General features: G+C 33.4%; 1 pseudogene; it reads left to right on the top strand.

Moving 5' to 3' along the window:
* The first annotated feature begins 12,758 nt into the window (after nt 1-12,758).
* LOC112478315 lies at nt 12,759-12,877 on the top strand (annotated as a pseudogene).
* Nucleotides 12,878-24,719: the final 11,842 nt, after the last annotated feature.

Below are 24,719 nucleotides of genomic sequence, written 5' to 3'. Positions count from 1 at the left end.
ATGAGCAATTATATGCCAAGAAATTGGACAATTTGAATAAATGCACACATTTCTAGAAACATATAATCTCCCAAGACTGAGTCAAGAAGAAACAGAAAATCTGAACTGACCAATTATCACAAATGAAATAGAATCAGTAATCAAAACCCTCCCAAAAAACAAAAGTCTTGGTCCAGATGGCATCATAGGTGAATTTTACCAAAAATTCAAAGAAGAATTAACACATATTCTTTCAAACGATTCCAAAATATTTAAGAAGAGGGAAGGCCCTCTAATTCATTTTATGAGGCCACTATAACCTTGATTCCAAAACTCGACAAATAAATTACAAAAAAGAAAACTATAGGCCAACATCTATTATGAACATTGATGTAAAAATCCTCAACAAAATATTAGCAATACAAAATCAGCAATACATTAAAAATATCATACACCATGATCAAGTTGGATTTATTCCTGAGATGCAAGATTGGTACAGTATCTGCCAATTAATTAATTAATGTGATACACCACACATTAACAAATCAAAAGATAAAAACTATATGATCACAACAACACATGCAGAAAAAGCATTTGACAAAACCCAGCATTCACTTAGGATAAAAACTCTCAGCAAAGTGGGAATAGAGGGAATTTCCCTCAACATAATAAAGGCCATATATGACAAAACTACAGCTAACATCATATTCAATCTTGAAAGACTAAAAGCATTTCCCTTAAGATCAGAAATGAGACAAGGATGCCCACTTTCACCACTCCTCTTCAACATTGTTTTGCAAGTCTTAGCCACAGCAGTCAGACAAGAAAGAGAAATAAAAGGTATCCAAATTAGAAAGAAAGAAGTAAAACACTTGTTATTTGCTGATGACAGGATATTATATAGAGAGAACCCTAAAGATCCCACCAAAAAACTGTTAGAACTAATCAATGAATTCAGTAAAGTAGCAGGTTACAAAATAAATATTCAGAAGTCAGTGGCATTTTTATACACCAGTGATGAACTTTCGGAAAGAGAACTTAAGAAAACAATCTCATTTACAATTGCATCAAAAAATTAAAATACCTGGAAATCGAATAAACCAAGGAGGTAAAAGATTTGTTCTCAAAAATTACAAGTCATTGAAAAAAGAAATTGAAGAAGATACAAATAAATGGAAGCATATACCATGCTATGGGTAAGAAGAATCAACATCATTCAAATGGCCATACTACCCAAAGCAATCTAGAGATTGCTTTTTCAGAGAGCTACAGCAAACAATCCTAAACTTTATATGGAATCATATAAGACCCTGAACAGCCATGGCAAACTTGAGAAAGAAGAACGAAGTTGGAGGTATCACACTACCTGATATCAAACTGTACTACAAGGCTATGGTAATCAAAACAGCATGGTACTGGCATAAAAACAGATACATTAATCAATGAAATAGAGCCCAGAAATAAATCCATGTCTCTATGTTCACTTCATATAGGACAAAGGAGATAAGAATATACCATGGAGTAAAGACAGTCTCTTAAATAAATAGTATTGGGAAAATGGGACAGATAGATGAAAAAAAAAGAAAGAAAGAAAGAAAGAACTGGACCTCATTCTTACACCATATACAAGAATAGACTCAAATGGATTAAAGACTTAAATGTAAGACCCGAACCATAAAACTTCTAAAAGAAAACATAGCCAGTAAACTCTCTGATATTGCTGACATTAATTTCATTTTGGATATATCTCCATGGGCAAGGGAAACAAAAGAAAAAAGAAACAAATAGGACTACATCAAACAAAAAAGTTTTTGTACAGCAAAGGGAACCATTAACAAAATTAAAAGACAACCGAGTGATTGAGAGAAGATATTCACTATTGATACATCTGATAAGTGGTTAATATCCAAAATATATAAAGAACTCATACAACTCAACAACAACAGCAGCGACAACAAAAACAAACAATTCAATTAAAAATGGGCAGAAGATCTGAACAGATACTCTCCAAAGAGGAAATACATATGGCTAATAGACATATGAAAAGATGCTCAAGAGAAGTGTGAATTAAAACCACTATGCGATATCACCTGACACCTGTCATAGTGGCTATTATCAATAAATCAAAGAACACCAATGTTGGCGAGGATATGGAGAAAAGGGAACTGTCATACATTGTTGGTGGGATTGCAAATTGGTACAGCCATTATGGGAAACAATCTGGAAGTTTCTCAAAAAATTAAAAATAGATATACCTTTTGACCCAGCAATTGTACTTCTGAGTATTTATCCAAGGAAAACCATAACAATAATTCATAAAGGTTTATATACACCAATATTCATGGCAGCACAATTTACAATAGCCAAGATATGGAAGCAACATAAATGCCCATCAACAGATGATTGCATAAAGAAGTTATGGGTCATATATATAATGGAATTTTACCCAGCCATTAAAAAAATGAAATTCTTCACTTCCTAAACACACACACACACACACAAACACAAAACACACACACACATACACACACACATATACAACATGGATTGAATTGTTTCCCCCTAAAATTCATACGTTTGCAATGTATTTGCAATGACATGGATGGACCTAGAAGTTATTATGCCAAGTGAAATAAGTCAGACAGAGAAAGATAAATATCATATGATTTCACTTATGCAAAACCTAAGGAACAAATAGAACAAACTAATCAAAAACAGACACACAAATATAGAGGGCAATTTGGTGACGGATGGGGGTGGGTAGGGGAGCTGGGAGAATAGGATGAAGGGTTGAAGAAGCATAAATTAGTAGCTGAGAGATGGTTACGAGAATTGAGAACACGGCATAGGTACTGCAGTTAGCATTAATATATTGGCTAGGTAGAAAACCAGAGGAGAGAAGGAGAAATTAGGGCGATCATTTTATAAACCAATGTACTATATACTTGAAACTAATAAAATAAAAAATAAAAAATAAAACCATTTGTTTAGTGAATGAGCAGCTACAATATAGAAAATCAAACTTACAAAAAGCAAAAAAAAAAAAAAGAAAAAATTTACTGACTTGTTGATTATCTTTCGATTTTATTTAAGAGAACTTCAAGATTTTTTCCCCACTTCCCAGACATTTTAATTCCTAGAAGACAGCCTCATTAAATTTTATGGTTTGCTATGGTATAGTGTGATCAGGGCCAAAAAAACCAATTTACCCCTTTAAAAAAATATTTTAAAAACTGTTCTCTGAATAAATTGATGCTGGCTCTACCTTAAGGCTGTAACTTTTCCTAGCTGTGCTGTTAGGGTTTGTTTCTCAGAACCTCACACTTGTGTATGCAGAGATTATTATTTTTTTCTTAAATTTCTTTCAGCTTTCTGAAAGGGAAATACCAAGCTATCAATAATTATTTACCAACAGAATATGTACAAAATACTCAAGATACAATGTTAAGATGCCTTTTTTAAACATACAAATATTTCTCATAAATATCAACCAATCTGATCCTTTTTGATATAAGAGAACTACGTCATTTTAAACATGTAAGTTGGATGGTTAGATTGATTATTTCACAATGGGATAAAATTTTAGTAAAAATAGTATTTCAAAGTTAGAATTTGCATAGTCATTACATAATGGAGAAGCTGTTCTCATATTACCTATCAGTTTTTATAAATATTCCTTATCCTGCTATTATTATAAGAGGAAAAATTAGTATTCGATATTGATGCTAAATATGAGTTCCAGAAAGATACGTCCACTATTTGGTTTCAATGGCAATGGTAAAATATCTGAGCATTCAATAGAATTGTGTTTTTAATAAAATATGCACTGTGCATGCTGAATTAGAACATTTTGAGTCTGAGGTTACTGTTATCGGTAAAAAAGAACTATTATGATAAAATAGCTAACAATGACTGTGAACATTTATTGAGAGATTTAAGGGAGTCAGGCACTGTACTCAGGGCCTCATATGCACTTTTTTATTTGTATTCATAAGAAATTTCTTAGATAGTATTGTCATCAGTGGCAGATCCGATGCCTACAAAATTTAAGAAGCTTGTCCAAGGTTATCCAGCCCACTAGTAGTTAAAAGATAAAGGTTTGTCTTCATCATTATGCTTTGGAAAAGACAAAGATATAGATTTAAATATTAAAACCTTGTTTGGATGGCCTTTATATTTCATGGTCATTAACCTTATTCTTCATGATCTTAAGATTTAGCATATTTATAACATTTGATTAAACTTTAATCAATATTGTCTTAAATGAAAAGTTCTCTAGTTCCCTTAGTAATTGACAGAAGAAGCAGGTGCTACCATTAATTTCCTGCCTACAGATGTTCCTTACTTTTATTTATTTATTGCACCTTTGGTCTCAGCCTCATCTCACAGTCTAATTTTAGCTCTAATCTAAAATAGTCAACCTATGAGGAGCCTCTCTCCTCAAAAGTGGTTGCCTCAGTATCAGCTGGCCTTGCCGTGCTCAGATGTTACTTCTGCAGTGTGTTCTCAGCTCACTGCCTGGATTTTCTGTGTCTGAAAGGCACACTGTTCTTTTCCTGTGATGCCTGTTCTTTGCTGAGTGCCTAAGTCCTTCTTCTAAGACTTCAGTTATCTGTTTCCTTTCACTTATTCTTCCTACACAGCTCAGATCCCTCATGAGTGTCCTACAGTATAAAACATCAGAAAGGACTCTGCCTGTACTTATGTGTCCTGCAAGATTCATCAATGTTTCCCACCTGTGAACATGATCACTCAATTTTCAGGTCATAAACCCACTCTCTGGCTTACAATTCTGGATTCTGAAACCTAGAACCAGATAAATCCATGTGCTTCTTCGCCCTAACTTGTATTTCCTCTATCAAGCCCATCTTCCAGATCTAACCTATCATGCTTGATTATTGTCACCTCTCATCACTGCTACCAATAATAGAGTGCTCCATCTTCTGAAATCATGCTTCTTTGCTAGAAATCATAACAAAACCACGGGGCATCATTTCACCAAGCATTAAAAATAGATAATTCCTTAATATAAACTAAACAAAAACTGACAGAAAAATATGAACTCCTTCATTTTGTCAAAATTATTTTATTATACCCTCCATGAAAAGCTTAAAATCATCAGAAAGTCGAATAACTTTTGTTTCGCTTCTTTAGATTTAGAGCTTTATAAACATCTTGATAATTTTATTTTTCAAATTATATCTCTGGAATTAACTTGCATGTAAATCAAAGAATAGAGCATTATCGGTCTCCCACTCAAAATAACAACAATTCTGATTAGATTAGTTTTCCCTGTTTTAGAACTTGACATAAATTGACTTAAGAAATTTGGATTTGTTTTCCTTAATTCATTTGTTCACATTATATTTCTAAGATCCATCCAAATCATTGCATGTAGTCATATTTATTTTCATTGTTCTGTAGAATTTCATTGCACAAATACACTATGGCTAATATATCCTATTTACTGTTTGTTGATTCCTAGTAGAAATTTTGAGTAAGAGAAAATGCATATGTTCACACTTAACAAATATTTTTCCAAAATGTAGTACTAATTTATATCTCATCAGCAATATCTGAGAATTCCAGTTGTTTTGAATTTGTTTTTGTCTATCTTTTTTATTTTAACCCTTCTGATGAACACGAGGTGGTTTTGTATGTTTTATTTTATAATTCCTAGTAGATAATAAAGTTGAATATATATTTATGAATTTGCCTGTTTTTATATCCTCTTTAATCAGTGCCTATTCCAATCGTATTCTTTTTCACCTCAGTTCTTTTTTTTTTTTTTTTTTTTTTGCTCATCAGTGTGTTATTGTTCTTTATATAGTGTTGAGATTTTTGATTTTAATTTTGTAGCATATCTTGGGGTCTATGCCTTCAGGTGGTAACTGAGTGTTTCAAATTACTATGAAGTTCATTGAATGTGCCTTTGTATATATTACTGGAATCATAAAAATTCATAATAGTCTAGGAAAAAAAATCGTGGTAACGAATAAAATGAAACAAATATAAAAGAGCTGTAAGTTTACAAAAACTAGTGTAGTTACCACATCAAGTTTCGGGATCTACTTAATCCATTGATTTTTTTTTTTCCTATTCATTAGAATATATTTTGGTGAATCAAGACATTTTTTTGCCCATTTAAAAAAAATCATTTAAAGCCTCTTTGAAGTTTTTAGATATACAGTGTGACTTATGAATTAACCAATGTAAATTATAATCTCATTATATACATAATCTTGCTCCAAGCTCACTGGTTTTCTTAATGTAAATTAGAACTATAGGGAGTCACTCATTTTTTATGGTATATTTGGAATTAATTTTTTCATAATACATTTTAAATAAATCTAGCACTTTATTCTTCTTATTTCCAATATAAATAGGCAGTTCAAAATAAAAATATATTTAAAGAAGTATGAATAAAAATTTTTTAAAGGCTCATTTTAATCATTTTTACTTAGATTTGTGTTACATTGTTAGGTCAGTACAACATAAAGTTAACTGGAGTTAACTGGAGGTTTAAGAAATTATAGGACATTTTCAGACAAAAGTATTTCTTATTTGCTTAAAATATCTTTGGGATTGTGTCTTGCAATGCAGTCCTCAATTTAAAAAAAAGGTTCTAAGATCTTTAAATTGATTGTCAATATTTCAGACAGATCTCTATCAGATAAATGATGCTAAACACAGTTCTTGAAACATAATATAGGAAAGTACTCAAAATTATCACTGCTCTACAATATATAAAATCTGCTACAAAAAAAATGCAACTTGACTCAAAAGATAATATTCCATATCTTACTCTGGATTGTTACACACTTAATCATCTGAAAGAATTGCAGGTATTAAATAAATTTTTAATGCTACCAGAATGTGATCAGACTTTGAAATATATGCACCACCAGTGAATGAGGAAAGGAATAAACTATTTTTTCCTAATGTATCATGTCCAATGGCTTGAAACCTGTAAAAAATGTCCTCAAACTTTTTACTTGTAAGGGAATTTTCAGTTAGGTGAACCACTTTTCATCTACTTAGAAGGGCCTGAACTTTCCTCATTCTCTAGCTATATATAAGCTTGGAAAAAATAGTCCCAGTTCTATTTTAAGCATTCAAAATTAAGGCATTCTTAATTAAATTACATTCAAACTAACAAGTGTAAATTTAATTACTAGTATATGAATGAAAAGTTTTGTGATCTCCTTCCTGTGACAATAAAAAGACTCATTTGTGTAGAGAAAAAGAAGAGTAAAAAAATAAAGTAAAACTGAAATATGCAAAAGTATCTTATCTGAACATTTCATTAGTAACAAAACTAAAATTTGTACTTATTCAGACCAATAATGACAAATATATATCAGAAACCAAGGCTAATACCTCACAGTTCTCAACTTAAACAAGGGGAAAATGTAGGCTTAAAAGGCACAGATTCTTAGAAACAGAGTATTTAGCAGTCATCTGTTTGCATATACCCCACAGAATTCCAAAATAGATATGAAGTCTTTTGTAAAAATACATCCTATACAAGAATATAAAAATAGTAAAGGGAAAGAAAGCAAAGACTACAATGGAAAGCAGAGAAAAAGTTGTCAAAATACATGTGTATTGCATTCAACTTGTAAAATTGCATAGCTGAGTCAAATATTTGACTCTGAGGCTACAGAAGATGAGAAGGAAAATATTATTAGCTACAACATAGGCTGTGACCATATAACAAAAATATATACATTATTAGGGGGGAAAAAAAACCAATTGTCTTGACATTTGGTTTCTTTAGTGGGTTTAAATAAATGAAAAAATTGTGATAGATGCATAACTTCCACAAAGGTATTCTCAAATCTAAGCTCCTAATTTTGACAAGAAGAGACATCTTTAGGGAAATAATGGGTCATGTTATCACAACTCTTAATGTTGCAATCAGGTCCAAGAAGGTAATTGAAAAAATATTTTGTTTATCTGAAAATAAATAATTGATTCAAGTGTTACATGGAAAGTCTTGATTAAACAGGTTACAAGCCATGGCTATATGTAAAAAAAAATGAACACATAGATTTTAAAATGAATACCAATTTGAGATGTTAAGTTTATGAGGTAACATGGTATCTGCTTAGATGAAATTTTAATTCTAGTAGAGAAAATTGGCACATAGATATATGATAACAGTATAACATGTTTAAGTGCCCAGACACATGGTACTTCAGTTATAGGGTCATAGCCCAGAAGGCAATGAACCCTGAGGCACCTTTGTATATTCACTTTGTTGTAGGTACAAACTATACGAGGTCAGATGACATGGCAATCATGTAGAAAATCATGGTTAGTAAGATCTCTTAAGAAATATGACTCCCCTGAAATAATGAGAAGTGTTTGTATAAAGCTGGGTGTCCCATAGTTGGCAAAGGAAGATCAAAATTAATAATTTATGAGACCTTAATTCAGACTGTACTTGTTTATATCTCCATTATATAGAGCAACTAGGAAATTGTCACAAAATATTGCACTAGTTTCAAGTACCATAGACCAAAAACCTGTGATACATAAATGATGCTTTAGATTTCAAAATTAAGTAGGTTCCTTGAAGTTTAAAATGTAGCTCTCAAATATAATAGTATTTTGGGGGCACTTGACATTTTGATTTCCATGTCATTATTTTACTAAGGTAAATAACATACAAACTATCAGAAATAGTTAAAGACGTTCAAAGGCTCCTAGTTCTAAAGCAATATTTGCATAATAGAAGACAACTGTGGCCAGAGTAATAAAATATAGCATCTTATAGAGAGTTAAGAACAGATCTGGGCCTGAATCAAGTGATTTGACTTCCAGCCCAGTGTTCCTCCATCTGGGTTGCACAGAGCATAGTTTCCAAACGAGAGTGCATTGCTGTGAATCTTGGCCTCACAACTGACTTGTTTTACACTTTAGTCAGGTTACTTGTTGTTTCTGTGACTCATTGTGCTCATCTGTAAATTGAGAATAATCATAGTAGCTACCTCATGGGGTTTTGGAGAGGAATAAGAGAGTTAGTTTCCTGAGAAGTATTTGGAGTACACAGTACAGCATTATTGGAACTTAGTGTGGGCCCCCAAAATATACCGAAATGGCATATTGATATTTTGAATTAAAGTTATGCAAAAAGCAGCCTGTGTAAAAAGGGCATTCTGATTCCCCTATGTCCCTCTGAAAGCAGAAACTAAATATCCCATGTCGATGGTACCTTCCCTGTACCAGAAGGAAAGAGAAACATCTTTAGCACCAGAGACAGAGAATTTGGGGCTGAGAAGCCTGTATAAACAAACTTTGTTCTTTTTAATAATTTACTACCCCAATCCCATACTCTATTTATTCCTTACTAATTAAGTACACAAACGTAAATTTGTTTGTCCTGTCAAATCCTCATCTATTGTTTCATCCTTTAAAAAGTACAAAAGCTGTCTGCTTCGGTCATTTCCTTAGGTCCTATATCTGTGAGATCTTCTTATGTACATATGTGATCAAATTTGATTTTCTTCTGTTAATTTCTTTCATGTCAGTTTAATTCTTAGACCAGCAAGGAAAACCTAGAAGGGCAGAGGAAAAACTCAACCTCCCCGACAGTATAAACATGACATAAGAGTTTGCTATGGGTACCATTTTCGACACGAGCCAGGCGTGAGTAAAAGATGGTTGAGTAAAAGATGCTACACTGGGGAAACACATGAGTGTGCTGCGATTAAGTCCCTTCCATTAGAGTCACATCATCAGGCCAGGGCTGGTGACTAGGAGCCCTCAGAAGCCCTAATCTCTGTCAAGAAGCAAATTATATTGCTCTCTGCATTGTTACCCTTGCATATTTCCATACTTTTGCTACTAAGGAAATCTGTATTCTCTAACAGTGGCTGTGGCTTTTTTTCTCTCAATAGCAGCATTCTCCTAAAACATCTTGTCCCCATTTCATGATTGTTCAGAAAATGTAATAAAGAATTGGAGATTCGTGAGTGAAAACTCTCCCTTTCTTGATGCTTTTTCAAAATATTATTTTCTTGTCCATAAATTTAATAACTTCTTTAATGACTCAAGAATGCAATGTTCATAGTCTTTTTGAACCAAGAGACATTGTTAACAATTTAATTCAATTTTTATGACACTGAAATTTTCATATCTGCAACTTGTAGAAGGAGAGATGAATCCTTATTGCATTAACTTCTGGAAAATTATCAGAGATTGTAAAAATGAATCTTGATTTTTGCTTCTCCTTATATTTGCATTACATTAGGTTGCAGTTAAAATGGCATGTAATAAACGGGAAAAGTTGGTTAATAAATTGAAAGGTGTTTGTAAAATCAGATCCGACTTGTTACTTCAATGGAGGGAGTCATAATTCACATAGGACATCTCAATTTGAATACCATTGAGTTGCCTTGATAATTATTTCTTAATTTTTCATAGAAATTTAGATGTTCTGTTATTTTCTGCCAACATTCTACTTCTGCTAAGATCCCAATACTCCCTTCCCATGGGAAGCAAAAAAATGACATAGATATTATAAGAAAAGCCCTTGGACTAAGGTAAATCTAACTTTGAATTCTGTCTCCACTGGCTGAGTGATACTTGGAAAGTTACCCAACTTTACTAATCTTCATTTTTACGACATTACAATTAGGAAAAATTGCACTAGTTTTGTGATTAGATGTTTTATTTTTGTTTGTTTGTTTTGTTGGCTTATTTAAATAAATTCTGTAGACTAAAATAAGTAAATAATTTTTTACAGTTCTCAAAAAATAAAAAAAAACAACTAAATAGCAACTATTGTTATTAGTAAGGAATATATATTGGTTAATATTTCTTGAAGACCCAAGAGTAACAAATAATTAATTCTTTAAGGTTAAGTTTAATTTTCTATATCTCACACAGAAAATTATGTGTAATATGAGAAATACACATAACTTTTCAGTTTCGTTTATGTTGGCCAAATAGTTGCTTTCAAAAATTCTTTCTACATCCTGGACACTGTTTTTCTGAGTATAAAAAAAATACATTGTAAATATTTGCTCTTAGCTTATTGCTTGCCCTTTCACCATTTATAGCATCTTAGTCACAGTGGTCTATTATTCTGATGTAACCAAGTCTATCAGTCATTTTTCAGTAGAATAGGAGAGTTCAGTTAGTGTTATTCAACCAATGGCCTGCCCCTAAAGAAGAGTAAATCAGAATCTTCTGGGAGATACTGACATATACTCCTTGCAGGCTTAGGAGCAGAGGTATGGCTCCACAGTGAGCATCACTACTCAACTGTTGCAACTGATACTGATATCACTGATGATGTGTTGGGGAATAAATGTTAAAAGCCACAGTCGTATAATCAAAAAATATAAATACAGTGACACAAATCTTTGCTTCTGAATGTGAATATGAGATTCACATTCAAACCAAATTAGGAAAAATGGATACCACCCAAGTAAAACAGCTTTGAAAATAAGTTTTCATGTTCTAACAGTACTGATGATGTTTCTGCCCACCTTTGGAATTTTTCTTTGACTGTGCTCAAATATACATCACATAAAAGTTACCATTTTAACCATTTAAAATGTACAATTCAGTTACATTAGGTACATGCATACTCCTCTGAAACCATCTTCACCACTTATATCTAGTAGTTTTTCATCTTCCCAATTTGAAACTCCGTGACTATTAAACAATAACTCCTCAATCCACACACCTCATAGCCCCTAGTAATCACCATTCTATTTTCTCTAGGAATTGGACTACTCTCAGAACCTCAAACCATATAGTATTTGTCCCGAGTCTGGCTTATTTCATATTTTTAAGACTGCATAATATTCCATAGTATGTATATACCACATTTTGTTCACCCATTCATCTGTAAATGATTATTTCCACATTTTAAGTTACTGTGAATAATAATACCACTTGTTAAAGACCCTGCTTTTAATTCTTTTGGATATATAGTAAGAGCTATTAATTTTTGTATTAAAGGCTGAAGAGAGATATTAACACTTCCTCCCCCCCCTTCTTGCAATTAAAACGACTGATTACTTGTGAGCAATGAAAATCAATTTTCATTGGTGGATCTAGATGTAAGTTATCAGCCTTAACCCATAGTAAATATAGGTGATATTCCCAAATTAATTCTTTTGTTCTGCGTCCTTTTGACATCGTGAAGATTTACTTTAACATGACATGAACATTCACAATTTTGAGTCAGAAACTAAATCCCTACATGTCTGTATAAATAAAAGCTTTATTTGTTTACTTTTGGGGGGTCTAGTTTACTAGAATTTTAATTCTCTAAGGGCAGGAGGATAGTTTGTTTTGTTTTTCTCTGTATTTTTAGCACATACCAAGGACACAATATATATTTACTAAAATTAAATTCCTTCAGTCTCTAAGCACATTAGATGTACCATTTCAGAGCATAAATTTGTATATACAACTTTCACTATTACTTACATTGGATAATTCATTTCAGTAATGCTTTAATTGTGTTGCCTTTCCCCTAATATACTTTTAGTAATGCCCTTAATCCACCATCCATAGTTTAAGCTATTAAGTATAGTTTTATTCATTGATATTTCAGTCTCAGCTTTTTTGGTCAATTCTATGTTTTCTCTTCTTTTTCCTATATATAACACCAGTTTTAATTTAAAATTTATCACCATACATTTCAAGATGAACTAAAAAATTAACATGCATGTATGGTAGATGAAATACTACATTACACCAATATTATATAGTATGTGGTATAAAAGCCTCTTTAAAAATCCTGGGCTTGGTCTACGGTGGGCCATGCCACCATGAACAAGCCTGATCGCATCTGATCTCAGAAGCTAAGCAGGGTCGGGCCTGGTTAGTACTTGGATAGGAGACCACCTAGGAAGACCAGGTGCTGTAGGCCTAAAAAATAAGGGATTGTAAGCTGACAAGGTCCTTGCAATCTGTAAGGTCAACCAAGGATTGCCTCGCCTAAAATATAAATAAATAAATAAATAAATAAATAAATAAATAAATAAATAAGACCTGGATATGTTATTAGATGGCCTTAAACCAAGTAATCCAAGTAAAAATGAGGAACTTAGCCCAGGGAAATTGCGTGGTTTGCCAGGGTTACTCAGATAGTCTCTCTTTCTACGTGTCTTTATTATGGTTTCTTTTAGATAAATAAATAAAATTAAGAAAATATTTTTTTAAAAAGTCCTGAGCTTCTCTCTTATTTTTTAAATCATCTTTCCATCAAGCACCAGATCTTGGTTGGCCCTGATTCAGCATTGTTTCCAAAAGATTTCCGTTGCTCTAAGTATGAGCTGAGAATTACTTAAATCACTTTTGCTCTGATTTAATTGGAAATGGTGGAAGACTCCAGGCTTCAAGGTTAAAAGCGGCACTTGAAAATGTTCACCATTTAAAGATTTTTTACTCCCCTCTCCTCTCAAGGTACCTGCCTTTTATTTCTGTTTCACATGCAAACTCTGCACTTCTTTTCTTCTAGATTTTGGCTCACTGTTTCCTCTGCTTAGATTATCCTCCTCCTTTAAGATTCACCGAGGTTATTAAGCTGAGCGAAATAAGTCAGACAGTGAAAGATAAATACAACATAATTTGACTCATATATAGAATCTAAGGAAGAAAAGGTACAAACTAATTCAAAACAGACTCACAAATATAAAGGACAATATGATGACAGCCAGAGAGGAGGGAGTTTGGGGATCTGTGAGAAAGCAGTGAAAGGTTAAAGAAGAACAAATTAGTAGTTGATAGATGGTCATGGGGATGGAGAGTATGGCATAGGGAATGTAATCAGCAGTAATGTAATGGGTATATGTAGAGCCAGAGGGAAGATAGAGTAATCAGGGTGATCATTTCATAAATTATATAAATGCCTAACCAATGTACTGTTTACTTGAAACTAATAATAAAATAAACTACTAAAAAAAAAAAAAGTTCACTGAAGAATTCTAACTACTCTTCAGTGTCATACAAATCCTTCACCCTCTAGGCAACAATTTATGTTATTTCATCAATTGAAATGTCTTTTTTGGAATCCACACAGAAATTTGTGCTTTCCTAATTGAATTCTTATTATAGCATATACTTGCTTCAATATGTTGCTAAACTTTCTATCTCTTTATTTCTCCAACTTACATAGAATACTACATTGCATGAAATTGGTTTCCTGAAAAACACCCCTTTCCCTAGCCTGAATAACCCACTTATAGATTGAGAGGTGGAATGTCCTGGAGAGTTCTAACTAGTCCTAGAGAAATAATCTATCCTATTGCGTTTATTTATCACAAGAAATCCAGGTGTTCACTCTAAGACATCTTTCACCACCCAGATAATTCTTCCCAAGTAGGTTTTTATTTTTTTAATTTTTTTTAATTTTTAATTATTTATTTTTTTATGGTGACAGTAGTTAATAGAATTCAATAAGTTTTAATTGTACACCTTAATAAGGCACATATATATTTACACTGTGTTTTCACCTCTCATAGTTAGATTTCTTTCTGTCACCACATATTTGACTCCTTTACCCTGTCTACCTCCCACCACCTACTACTCCCTGGTAAGCACTAGTCTATAGTCCATGTCCATGATCTCTGTATGTTTGTCCTGTTCATTTGTTGCTTTTAGGTTTATATACAATATATAAGTGATATTATGTGATTTTCAACTTTTTCTGTCTGGCTTATTTCTGACAGGCCCCAGGCTGTCAACGTCAGGGACACGCTGGCCAAAAAGATCTCTGCTCATCTGTTCGACTTCATTGTGGAGAGAATTAACTTAGCATTGCGGTTTTCAGGCAAGCAGCACACTTTTATTGGTGTTTTGGACATTTATGGATAAGATTCTTTTCAGTGAGCCTGTCTTTCCTCGTTCAAATTCAAATGCCCATTATTTTTAGATCAATTTGTTCAGGTTTCTCCTTTGATCAGAAAGATGGTGTTCTCTGTTTTCTCATGTTGGGTGTTAAGTACCATTTCCTGGGCTCGCCAAAAAAAAAAAAAAATCTCGAGGTCCATTCATGTTGTTGTAAATGGCAGTATTTCATCTCTTCTTATGGTTGAGTAATATTCCATTGTATATATGTACAATAGCTTCTTTATCCAATCATCTATTGAGGGGTATTTCAGTTGTTTCCATGTCCTGGCTACCATGAATAATAAAGATATTAGATATATGCATTTTATAAACTCCAGAGAGAGTACAGTCAAATAATCATTTAAAATATCAGTTTAGCAGTTATGAAAAATTAAAAAAATTAACATCTATAGAAACATCTAGATAAATATTTATGCTATTGATAGTCATTGATTGTAAATTTCTTACAAAATAATTTATCCAACTTTTACAACTGAAGTATTTTATAATATATTCATCTAACAATGTCATTACAATATTAAATATTATTATTCCATATCAGTTATGTTTAAGTCCATATTTGCTATGAGACTAATACAGAATGTAATCATATTTAATTTAGAGCTTTAAATAAGCCATGGAATAAAATTTTGATAGTATTTCCATGCCATAAATTATGAAAGCAATTATAATTATGGAAAGATAATTATAGTATGTGCTTAAATATCTTTCTAAAGACTTTTTAAATTTTTTTATCTGCCAGGTTTGGGCATCTTTAACTTTATATGCATAATAACATTAATAGTAGTAAATTAATAGTAAATATATACAGATATTTAACTTATGTACTTATCTTAGTTTTTTAAAATTGGTTACTCTTCTTGTCTTTAACTTCTTTTCAATATGGATTGTGTGTTAGTTTTTCCTCTTGATTTTAAAAATATTTGACTAAATATTTAATTTATATAATTAAATTTTATTAACATCGAATCATTAATCACTGTTGTTAAACTGTGTAAAAAAAATATGTCTTTTTATTTGTCTTCAATTTACCTTTACGCACTGTAAGAAATGTCCTCTAGTTGTTGGGTATCACATTTGGTCACAAAACAAAATAATGTCTTAAAAGATACAGTACCTAATCGAGAAAATGAAGGGTGGGAGCAACATGGATGAACCCCTGGAGGGCACTGTGCTAAGAGAAATAAGACAAAGAAAAGAAATACTGTATGACCTCTCTTATAGGCAATAAAAAAAAAAATTAAAGTAAAAACTGTTGAACCAGAGCCTAGAACAAATACCAGTAATTCTCCATGTATGCTGTGTGAACTTACACAGGTCACTTACCCATTTTGAATGAAAGTTTCTCATCAATAACCTAGTAATCACATATGATTCACTAGATTAAATGAACAAATACATGAAAGGCATTACATGCATGGTAGCTTCACTATTTCAAATATGATTCAGAGTTTACTGACTCTCAAGGTGAAAAGAAAGTATTACTAATATCATCATCATTGTCGTCATCAGCATCATTATCATTATCAGAAAGAGGAAGAATATCAATGCCGTTGAATTAAAAACATCCTAGTACTGAGTTATAAAAGAAAACTGTTTCCATATGGAGTATTATATAGAAAATATCTAATAATGTAGTATATTTTTACTATAATTAGAAGAATTTCAATAGTTATAAACACTATTGGAAAACATAGCAAAAGTGCTTTATTAAATATCCATACTTTTGTTTACATGGCAAGACTACAAATTTACAGAAACTCATTTTAAAAAGTCAACAGTTTTGAGAACAACAGACACACACTCTAAACTATTTGATGTAAAAATATTCTGACATTACAAGCCTATTAAGAATCATTTTATCTTAAAATGCAGAACCGTAGCTGAGACAAAAAAATGTTCAAATAAACCATTAAATAAACTGTATTTTTGACATATAATTAAAAACATAAATATATTTTAAGCCCAAAGCTGTTTTGTTTAGATAGAAGCAATGATTGATAAATTTGGTAAAATATATAAATGAACAAAAAAATACAAGCCAACAGCAACAACAAAAGATTGGATTTTGGATATGCAATTTACTAAGCCCTTGGAAAGGTACATTAACTCCAGTGATTCATATCAAGTGGGCAGTCTTGAATTGTCATACATACCCCTAACAACACATACACACACACATACACACACAATCAGAAAGAAATGTTATGGCTTTCTTTCTTGAGACTATTAAGTAATTAAGGTTAAATGAGATCATAAGTGAGAGGCTCTGGTCAAAAAGGATTAGTGTCCTGGCTCCTGAAACAGAGCTCTTAAAACCCCTTGTAAATAAGGGTGACAGGAGAACATTTTGTTCTAACATTTAGTCTATGACCCCAGTTCCTAATGCACAGCTCCTAAGACCTTTCTAATTTCCTGAGTGATAGGAATATCTGATACTGAGCTCCTAAATCCAAGAGAATTTCCTGGATGATAGGAATATCTTTCGTTGTAATGAGGAGGCCTTTGGTGGGCTTCTGGATAGTTGCAGTTTACAGAAAGAACAAGTCGTGTTTTAGAAGCTTTAAACCTTCATTTCTATACCCCACTCTCAGGAGAGGGAAAACAGCTGATAATGGAGTTGATATTCGATCAAGCCCATGTAATGAAGCCTCCATAAAATCTCTCTAAAATATGAAGTTTGGAGAGCTTCCTCGTTGGTGAATATATCTACCTACCAGGAGGATGGTGCCCCTGAACTCTATGGAAACAGAAGCTCTTGAACTGGGATGCTTCCCAGTCTTACTCTATGTATCTCTTCATCTGTACCCTTTGTCACATCCTTTAGTGTATAATAAACTGGTAAATGCAAATAAGTGATTCCCTGAATTCTGTGGGCTGTTCTAGAAACTGAATACAAGAAGGGGCGTTGTGGGAATTTCTGGTTTATAGGCAAGTTAGACAAACAAAAGTTGTGGGTGTCCTGAGGACCTATTATTTTTTATTGACATCTGCAGTAGGAGGCAGTCTTGTGGGGCTGAACCTTAACTTGCGGGGTCCGCACTAATTCCAGTTAGTGTTAGAATTAAATTGACACCCAGTTGGTGTTGCTGAGAACTGCTTGATGAGTGGCAAACCCATATATCAGGTGTCAGAAGTGTTGTAAGTATGGTAGTAGTGTTTTAGTAAAGGAGAAACACACACGTGGAGTGTATTTTTTTCCTATATAGTATATATGAGAATACTAGCAAACTTTTTTTTTTTTGATCATTACGCTAAATCTTTTGGAAAGAGTAAAAAAAAATACATTTAATCTACAGGATATGACTTAGCAGCTAATTGATTCATCCTCATTTGGTGTAAATGTAGCTTTGAACATTTAATGAAAATTATGGATCCTATCTCCATAAGAAGGACTAGTAGACATATGAGTAAAGAGTTTTCATTTTAGAGCAGTCATGGGCTCCAAGGATCTCATTATGGACTGCTGCTTTCAAATGCCACTAGTTTAAAAAAGTAGATTTTCAGGAATATGGGAGAAAAAAGTAAATTACAATATGTCCACGTGGTGGAATATTAAACAGTCCTTGAAATGATGTTTTTGAAGAATATCTAATGATATAAAATGCTTTTGATATAACATAAATGAAAAAAACCCAAGATTTTAAAACCAAAAATGCATGATCAAAATTATGTATTTGTGTGTGTTTCTATGGGTGTTGCGTGTGTATGTTTGTGTTGCCCTGGGGCAGGGAGACTTATAACTATGCATATTTTAAAGCATTCAAAAGTACAGGATTATAAATTATTTTCTTCTTCATATACTTTCCTTAATTTTATGCAATGGTCGTACTTTTTAATTAAGAGAAAGTTAATGTTAAATATGGTGAAAGCCTAGAGGGAAAAGAGTTATAGAAATTATAAAGCATACAAAAATGAAACATCTTTGGTTTATTTCTATGCTTTTTCCAAAACATCATCTCTTTCATCTAAAGAGCCTGGTGAAAGACCATGCAAATCTTTACTATTTTTGCATCGACAAGCCCTAGCTGTTGCTAGTTAAACATACATTATTTCCTTTTAAAATAAAAAGAATTTGCTTACTTGTTTGTCTGTAAGAAGATATTTCCTCACGCATATATGATTTACTTGTGAAGATTTAACCCAGAAGCAATGACTACAGAGAGAAGTAACCTGGCAAAACACAATTTAATTATTCTTTATCTGTATACCTTTAATTCAGCATTAGTCATCTGGTATATAACATATTTAATAATTAGATTTTTGCAGAAATTTTACAAGTAATACAAAATAAAGCAATTTAATTATAACTATTTAGTGCAATGAATGTGTTAAATTTAGTCCTTAAAATGTATGTAATAAACTCTTGTTAAATAGGGGCTTCTAGTTCCTGCAATTTTCATTAAATTCAAACATTATCTTTAATCTTTCCAAAATTCCTCAGAGGCAAAAAAATTTTTTGAAGCAACATAAACTTGTAAATTTTGAAAAGTTCTAGTAAGTCAGCTATTTAAATTTCCAAGCATCGGTCATAGTAAAGTGAAAATTAAATTTTCATTATGCTAGAAAGTGAAATCTAGCACTATAATTTTAAACTTTAAAATACACCACTCCTCTACACCTGTCCCCACATTGCTCACCTAAATATTTCAGTCAATCACATTTCAAGATTTTAGTTTGTCTCTTTCCACACTTCTCACTTATATATTTCAGTCAACCACATTTGGGGTGTAAATTGGTTTTTGAAAAAGTAAAGTCTGCCAAATATCTCTTCTTCCTTTATATTGGACACAGAACTCCATTTTCTCAGTTCTCCAAGCTTGTTTCGACCAGTGCTCCAAATGTGTCCTATATGGGAAGAGATAAATAGATTTGAATTGCCTGTGGTATTATTCCAAGAGGTGACTTGACATCTGCACTTTCTGATGCAACCTTGGAATCTTCCAACATCTACAAAGTATGAAAGCGATTAGGAAAAACTGGCAGTTTTTTCTTCTTTTTTCTTTGTTGTTGTTTTTTCTTTTATGCATTTTATTTTGTATCTTTTTTTTTGTTTATTAGGGTAACATTGGTTAATACAACTATATAATTTTTAGGTGTACATTATAATTCGACATCTATATATTCTATTACCACCCAAAGTCCAGTTTCCTTCAGCTACCATATATTTGATCTGCTTTACCCACTTCGCCCTCCCCCTACTCCACTATATTTGACTCCCTTTACACTGACTACCTTCCCCTTCCTCCCCGACCCCTACCTTCTGGTAACCACTAGTACATTGTCCATGTCCTGGAGTCTCTGTATGTTTGTCCTGCTCATTTGTTGCTTTTAGGTTTATATCCCACATGTAAGTGATATCATGTGATTTTCAAATTTTTCTGCCTGGCTTATTTCACTTAGCATGATTATCTTGAGGTCTGTCCATGTTTTTGCAAATGGTAGTATTTCGTCTCTTGTGGCTGAGTAATTTTCTATTATATATGTGTATCACAGCTTCTTTAGCCAATCATCTATCATAGGACACTTCAGTTGCTTCCATGTCCTGGCCACTGTGAATAATGCTGCTATGAATATCGGTATGCAAATATCTTTTTGGATATGGGTTTTCAAGTCTTTGGGGTAAATCTCCAGTAGAGGGATTTTGGAATCATATGGAAGAACAATTCTTAGTTTTTTGAGGAACCTCCATACTGTTTTCCATAGTGGCTGTATCTGTGGAGAGCGGTTTGTAAACTGACAAGGTCCTTGCAAACTGTGAAGGCAACCAAGGGTTACTTCACCTCCACAAATTCCTCCTGAGACCAAGATCATACAAATATAGCCACAGACAGATAATAAGCTGAAGGCCAGGAGAATATGTAGTCTCGGAAAAACAGAAGAAACAGTGTTACTATGCTTTAGAGAAACTGTTTATGACAGCAGCAATTGTACGTTCCTGTATAAAAGGAGCTTGCAAAAAATAAACTGGGTCATTGTCCATCCAGTGGGCAGTGGACCTCCTGATACCCGCTTTCTATCTTCTTTCTTTTTTCAACCTCCCCCGTTCCCACTCAGGTTTTTTTCCAGGGCCACACTGGATATAGCAGGATTTACCACTTGCTGGGCAGGTGGTGCCTGAACAGGGACCTGAGGAAGGGAAAACTTGTAAATAAGGTCAGGTGAGGAGACACTCCCTTGGAAAAGCACATGCAAAAGAACAAAGGAGGAGGGAGAATTCAGAGAACAGCCTGGTAGAATTCAAGAAAACACACATGTTAAGTAGATTTAAGACAGTAAATAAGGTTAAAGGATTGGCCGTCATAATCAGGAGTAAAACATGGGCAACTAGGGTCAAAAGACCCTAATATTTATGTACAGATGCTTAAAACTATGTTTAGGACTAGAGGATGTAGTGTGCATACTCAATGGATTCAGCAATTTAGATTTCATACAGAAGAAGGACTGTAAATAGTCAGACCTGGGAGGAACAGAGACTCCTGGGAGGAAAAAGTAATGAGTTAATTACTGCATTGCAAAGGACTTTGGAGGGGTATGAGGATCTACATACTCCTCCACTGCCTTCTGCTCCTCCACCACTATTGCCTCCTGAGTAGGAGCAAGAAATAAAGAGGGAGGATCGTAGAGATCAAAAGGCTAGGGGAGGAAAGGACAGTCAGGAATGGACTTTAACTGGCTAAATCAGCACTCCCAGAGAAGTTACATATCCTGATGATGAGAAAATATGAGTATGGGCATAACCTCTGATCTATATTTGTCTATGGTATATGTAATATGGTGGCTCAGTTAAGAATTCTAATTATGGTAGAAAGGAAAATATGTTTTGGTAACAGAAGGTATGAAATATAGAGATTTATTGTGAAGGAAATTAAAGGAAAGGTGTTTATCTTAAAGTTAGTTATTTCCGAATGAGTAAAAAGAGACAAACTGTAGGAATAAAGTGGTTGAGAGTTTGTGAAGAGAAATTCTGAGAGGAAATTTTATGTGATTAAGCTAAACAAGATTGAAAATTTAAATACCAAAAGTAAACTCATACAAAATTAAAGTTGTATTTTAATGTTTCTTAGACTATTAGTCTTCTACTGATGTTATAGAAAAGTTTTCTGAGTAGAAAACAAGGATTCCATGCTTAATCAAAGTAATTTCTGTGTTTTATGTTGCCTCAACCAGCTTTCTGAGGCTTTTAGAGAATATACTAACATTAGCCCAAAGTTTGAGGGCCACAAACTCCTAGCTATACCTTTCATAACTTTATATGTGCTCAATATTCAAAAGAAGCTCCAAAAGTTGGGGCATAAACCCCAATCCCACAGGTTGCCTTGGTACCACAGGTCTTTAAGGTGTCCAATAATTGAGACTGGGCAGAGAAGGAAGCAAAGTACAAAAAGAGTGCAAATGTTAGCTGCCATAATACAGGGACCATTCGAGGTGACCCTAGGCAATAAAAACCTTGCAGGCTCAGAAGGCCTTGATCTTAATTGGCCATGAGTGGCATTGTTGGGAATGAGGCATAATCAATGTACAAATTGCAGAAGGAAGGGTACTATAAAGGGCGAGTGTTCATCCATCCCTGGGAAGCCGGGAAGAGGTGGACCTCATAAGACCTCGTCCCACATAGCAAGTCTTTCATAAAGGGGATGCTCTCTCCTCCAATAATGGAGGCTCAAGCACTTGCAAGCTCCGATCCTAAAATAAAATCCACCATGATCACAACAGTGGAACCTCACGTCACTCTTGACATGGCAAGAAGGAAAAACTAAATTTTACTAGATACTAGAGCTACCTACTTTGTCCTGACCCATCCCATAGGCCTCTCTCCAATGCACAATGACAAAAATAAAAAGTCATTCCTCAAGGTAAACAGAAAGAGCCCTACCAAGTTTTGTTAAGTTCTCAACTGGTGTCAACTTATAAGGAATCAACAAGTGGGTACTTTTATCTCAAATTAAACCAGTTTCTTATGAGTCCTCACAGGTTCATCCAGATATAAACCGAAAAGTGCAACCTATTCCTGTGAACCCATGGAAGATCTTAAGCTCTTGTTCTGGAAACTAGATAAATCCACATGTCCCAGGGAATCAGGGAACTTTTGTGTACCTTGAATTAACAAACTGCTATGAAAAAGTAACTTCATTATCAATTGCCTCTACTATTAATTTTGACTTGTCTTTTCTAACTTTTTGCTAAGTTTTTATATTCTAGGTTGCAAGGCTTCCTACCACTTTTACTTTCTTTTCTCAATTTCCCACTGTTCCCACTCAGGTTTATTTTCCAGGGCTGCGCTGGACATGGCAGGATTTAACACTTGCTGGACACAGCATGTACAAATTTACAGTTCCCCCAGAAGTGTATGAGGGTTCCTTTTTCTCTGCATCCTCTCCAACATTTGTTATTACTTGACCTATTGATTACAGCTATTCTAACAGGTTTGAGATGGTATCTCGTGGTTTTGATTGGCATTTCCCTAATAGCTAGTGATGTTGAGTATCTTTTCATATATTTGTTGGCCATTTGTATGCCCTCTAGGGAGAAGTGTCTGTTCAGGTTCTCTGCCCATTTTTGATTGGATCATTTGTTTATCTGTTGTTATTGAGTCATATGAGATCTTTGTATATTAGGCCCTTATCGGAGGCATTGCTTCAAAATATATTTTCCCATTTGGATGGTTGTCTCTTTACCTCATTGACAATTTCTTTTGCTGAGCAGAAACTTTTTAGTTTGAGGTAGTCCCATTCATTCATTTTTGCTTTAACTTCCCTTGCCTTGGAGGTCAAATTCATAAAATCCTCTCCAAGGTCCTTGAGCTTCGTTTCTATGTTTTCTTCTATGCATTTTATTGATTCCGGTCTTATATTCAGGTCTTTAATCCATTTTGAGTTAATTTTAGTGTGTGGCGATAGACAACAGTCTAGTTCCATTTTTTTTTTTTTTTTCAGGTGGCTTTCCAATATTCCCAGCACTATTTATTGAAGAAGCTTTGCTTTCTCCACTGTAGGTTTTTGGCTTGTCGAAAATTATTTGCCCATATAAATATGAGTTTTCTTCTGGACTCTTTATTCTGTTCCACTGATCTGTGTTTGTTTTGCTGCCAATACCATGCTGTTTTGATTACTGTCACTTTAAAGTATAATTTGAAGTTGGGCACAGTGATGCCTCCAGCCTCGTTCTTTTTTCTCATGATGGCTTTGGCAATTTGGGGACTTTTGTGCTTCCATACAAATATGATGATTTTTTGATCCATATCTTTAAGAAATGCTGATGGGATTTTGATGGGGATTGCATTAAATCTGTATAATGCTTTAGATAATACGGTCATTTTAACTATGATGATTCTTCCAATCCAAGAACACGAATATCTTTCCATTTCTTTGTATCTTCAACGATTTCTTTTGATAGAGTCTTGTAGTTTTCATTATATAGGTCCTTCACATGTTTCGTTAAACTTATTCCTAGGTATTCTTTTTTGTTAAAGTTGCAAAAGGAATTATTTTTCCACTTCCTCTTCTGATGCTAAATTATTAGAGTATAGGAACACTATGGATTTTTGAACATTGATTTTGTATCCAGAGACTTTACTGTATTTACTTATTGTTTCTAGTAGTGTTCTCGTGGAGTCTCGTGGAGTGTTTTCTATGTAGAGAATTATGTCATCCGCAAATAGTGACAGTTTGACTTCTTCGTGTGATATTTGGATGCCTTTTATATCAATTTCTTGCCTGACTACACTCGCTAGGACCTCCAATATTATATTGAATAACAGTGGTGACAGGGGACAGCCTTGTCTTGCTTCTGATCTTAGAGGGAAGATTTTTAGTTTTTCACCATTAAGTTTGATGTTGGCTGAGGGTTTTTTATATATG

This window comes from Pteropus alecto, unplaced genomic scaffold (assembly GCF_000325575.1).
Source record: "Pteropus alecto unplaced genomic scaffold, ASM32557v1 scaffold673, whole genome shotgun sequence".
Taxonomy (NCBI): domain Eukaryota; kingdom Metazoa; phylum Chordata; class Mammalia; order Chiroptera; family Pteropodidae; genus Pteropus; species Pteropus alecto.
Note: the sequence above shows the minus strand (reverse complement) of the source record. Positions and strands in the feature narration are given on the sequence as shown.